We start from the raw sequence: 4,449 nt of genomic DNA, 5'->3' as shown, positions 1-4,449 counted from the left end.
ATATTCACTGTTAGACAGATTAAGCTTCAGATTTCGATCGAGTTGGGATTTTTTTAGTCCCCTATTTCGTAATAAAAAAAGTCACATTTGCGTTAGCGTCTAATTAAATCCCTCATATTTGATCGATTTGGGACTTTTTAGTCCCCAATTCTCATAATAAAAATCGTGTCGAGCGCAAAAGAAAACGCAAGAAAAGTTAACGCCATCTACGTCATGTGACTAGAAAGTCTCAACTCGATCAAATACGAGCACTTAAAACGTACTCTAAAAAGATGGACTAATGCTACAGAAAGACACAATTACGGGTAGACTGTGACTAGAATTAAACCTATATATATATTGCTATTTAAAAAAAAATATAGTTCTAAGAAAATACTTATAAAAATCTAATATTTACTTTATCCACTTTTTTTTTTTTGAAAAAATTTACCTTGCTTGTCTTCTAAACAGATTTTTAGCTCCATTTAAAAAAAAATTTGGCCTCTCTTATAAAAAATTTCTGGCTCCACCCCTATACCATTCCATGGTCATAAAGTTTATTTTTACAAATGTTATACATATGACATATTGACATGTGACTTTTATATTAAAAAAATGATTATTTAATCACAGCTTTATAAATCTAAAATTTTTGTGACTCTCAGTATAATTTGTTTTTTTTTTAAACACATTAACTCATTTGCTAGGTCATCAATATGATGTGTGTTCGATCATCAGAAACAGTCTGTTTTGGTTTTATATATGTCCGAGTGAAATTTTATATATTTTGTATTGAAAAACATAATCTTTTAATTATAGTGTTATAAACCCAAAATTTTTGTAATCAGAAGTGTAATTTATCTCTCACGTAAAAATATTTAATTAATGTGGGAGTGGTGATGGTTTATTTATATTGCAAAAAAAATAATTAATTAATTAATTAAACCATATCATATTCATATCTAGTGTGTGTGTGTGTGTGTGTGTGTGTGTGTACATAGGGTAGTAGCTTCTAGGGTGGCTTTAGTCAATAAAAGGACCTACCAAGACAAAGTTAGAGGCTTGCACATGCTCATTCATTTGTGTTACTTGAAGCATTGGATAAATATCATATATGTAAATAAATAAATCACATACACCACACAAAAGTGAAGTTACCAAAAATTGATTAATGAAGGGTCAGATTGCAATAGATTTTTTTCAGGTATAATTTAGAGAGAGGGTGACAGCTAAGTTTAAATTCACTTATAGAATAGGATATATTATATTTATTCACTGTCCAACATCAGTTGACAATAAAAGCAAAGTCCTTTATTTAAAAGATAAACAAATGATAGGCAATAATGAGATTTTGCAAAACAACATGCAGAGACTTCAGAGTTAAGTAAGCCAAGTTATCTATTAGAATACTAGTTGATGGCTCCTCTTATGTTATTCTATATAATTAAATGCTTTATTTAATAGCCACATAGATAATTGCATCCTAATTTTATTTAATCCAATTCTTTCAAAATTTTTATTTTTAGTTTATAAATGCAACAACAAGCACATATACAACACATTTTGCAACAGAGGCCTGTTTGGCAGTTCTTTCCAAGTTTAACATGTTTAAAATACAGATAATTTGTTATTCATTAAATGTTTGTTATTCACTATATATATATATATACTTTTAAATAAATAACACACATAACAAAAATATATGTTACTTTACTATAAGATATCAAATAATCAATTTAATAAATGTGAAATATCTCAGCCAAACCACAATAATATAGACCATATTTTTTTTTACCAGCATAATTTTATTTTATATTTTGAGTTATAATTAATTAATTACAAAATTAATTTATATCTTGAAAGACATTAATTAAGAGGCAAGAAAAAGTTTCATTTATAATATAATTTGATATTGTAAGCATAATAATTCATAATTAACATTCAAAACTCATATAAATAATTCAATAGTTTTATTATCTAAAATACGAGAGGGAAAAAAAATATCTCAAACAGCAAGCAAGCACACCATAAATCCAAAAAATTTTAAAAATAAAAGAAGGGGAAAATATATGAAAAATTTACCATGATTAAAAAAATTTTAAAAAGGGTAAATTCCAAGAACACAATCAATCCCAATCCCAATCCCCATCCAAAAAAATGGCATGACACACTGTCTCTCAATCCCTTGGCGGAAAATTCCATCCAAATTAAATCTCAAATTCCCCAAAAATTCATCTCAAATTAGCACATTCTAGGTCACTAGTTCCCAATTAAGCTCAAAAATTAATTCAGATTAAAATTTTAACCCCAAATAAAGAAAAAATTGCAAAAATTCAAACATTCACTCCTTCCACCCCCGCATTGCTTGTACGTCACAGCCTGCCTTCTTGGGCTGATCACTATGGCACAGTCCACTGATACCTAATTATTATTAATTTTTTTGAAAAAAAAAATTAATAAAAAAATAATTATTATTATTATTAATTTAATTAATTATTAAATTGAAAAAAAAGGGGAAAAGGCAGAGGAGAGGGAAAAAAGAGGGGGACGGACCTGGACGCGAGGGGAAGTGAGACCAATGAAGCGGATCTTGGCACCGACATCGCCGGAGACACGGAGGTCGACGCGATCGTTGACGGCGGCATCGCGGATGAGTTCAAGGGCGTCGGATTGGAGGACGTCGACGCGGGAGACGACGACGCGGGAGAGGACGAGACGGGCACTGTGAGCGGGTTGTTCGAAGCCAGGGGACGGTGGCGACGCCGAGAGGGACGCCGTGGTACATGAGATCGAAGGAGGTGGGGTCGTAGCGGATGCCGACCTTGTTAGGGGTTTTGGGCGGTGAAGAGGAGGGGTGATGTTGAGGGAGAGGAAGGCGGAGGAAGGGGAAGGGGATTGGGGGGATTGGGAGGGGGCGACGAGGAGGTATTGGACGGAGACTTGGTTGAGATCGAATTGGGGTTTTTTGGGTTTGATGGCGAGGACGATGATGAGAGTGGCGGCGACGGCGAGGGAGGGCAAGGAGGTGAGGAGGAGGAAGAGACAGCAGCAGCAGCCGCGGAAGGAGGCGGAGGAGGAGGTGGAGTAGTGGGGGAGTGGGCGGGCAGGGATGAAGGGACGGTGGTGCTGCTGCTGCTGCTGCTGCTGCTGGTGGTGATGGTGGTGGTGATGGGAATCGCCATTAGGTCTGGAAGTCATTGGATCTATGCACTGAGTGAGAGAGAGAGAGAGATGGTGATGAAGCTTTGCGTTGCTTTTTATTTGGTATATGGAGATGGAGATGGTGGGGGAGGGGTAGAATGGGGTTTTGATGTGGGATGAGGTTGCTTTGTTGTTTTTATATATTTTTTTATTTTATTATTAGTAATTATTATGATGAGTATTAATATTATTATGATAATTGTTATTACGAGTGAAGGGTGGGGTTTTTGGGTAAGGGATGTACTTTTTCATTATGTTTATATGTTTTTAAAATTAAAAATTAATTTAATTTTAAAAAGAAAAGTTTATAAAAAGGAAATTTTTTAAAGGTGTTAATGGGGGTTAAAAAGTGGTGTTATTGTTTATATAGGTTTTTATTTTTATTTTTTTGTGTTTTTTAATGGTGGTTATATTTATCTTTTTAGAATGGTGTGAGTCACGCGGATTGCGTCTTGATATATCAATTGTTTACTGTTGAGATAATATTACCCGGTGACGTATAATTGTATGAGTCACGCATATTAATATGCTAGTTGTTTCCTGCGAAGATGAACCGGTAACATATAATGGTATGAGTCACGTATGGTGATATCTGCTGGTTGTTTAATGATATGAGTCATGCGTCTTGATATGCCAGGGTTGTTTAATGGTATGAGTCACGCATACTGATATGGTAGTTGTTTGGCACTGAGATGATATTTAGCCAATACGTATAATGGTATAAGTCACACGTACTGATATGCCAGTTGTTTAATGGTATGAATCACGCGTACTGATATGTCAGTTGTTTGCCAGTGACGTATAATGGTATAAGTCACATGTACTGATATGCCAATTGTTTACCAGTGATGTATAATGGTATGAGTCACGTGTACTGATATACCAGTTGTTTAATGGTATGAGTCACGAATATACCAATTGTTTGCCAGCAGGGACGGAACCAGGACTTGATGGTAGAGGGGGCTGAGGCCTAAAGGCAAAACAAAAAAATAAAAAGTAAAAAAATAATCTAACAAAATAATTATTTTAAATGAAGAACAATGTGCTAATATAACCAAAATTTGAATACACATATTAAAAAATATAAAGTATAATTTAAAATTTTGTTATTCTAGATAGAAAATATATGAGGATTTTTAATAATTCATTAATAAGAATACGTCTGAGTTTGTATAAAATACTGGTAAAAATTGATCACTCATCATTTACTGAACAATCCAAAGCTATTATTTATAAAAAAGCTTGTTGTTTACACTCTGACGATATAAG

The 4,449-nt window shown here is 33.7% G+C and overlaps 1 pseudogene; it reads right to left on the bottom strand.

Moving 5' to 3' along the window:
- Positions 1 to 2,280: 2,280 nt before the first annotated feature.
- Positions 2,281 to 3,287, bottom strand: LOC120263068 (annotated as a pseudogene).
- Positions 3,288 to 4,449: the final 1,162 nt, after the last annotated feature.

The sequence above is a fragment of the Dioscorea cayenensis genome, chromosome 6, assembly GCF_009730915.1.
Source record: "Dioscorea cayenensis subsp. rotundata cultivar TDr96_F1 chromosome 6, TDr96_F1_v2_PseudoChromosome.rev07_lg8_w22 25.fasta, whole genome shotgun sequence".
Classification (NCBI taxonomy): domain Eukaryota; kingdom Viridiplantae; phylum Streptophyta; class Magnoliopsida; order Dioscoreales; family Dioscoreaceae; genus Dioscorea; species Dioscorea cayenensis.
Note: the sequence above shows the minus strand (reverse complement) of the source record. Positions and strands in the feature narration are given on the sequence as shown.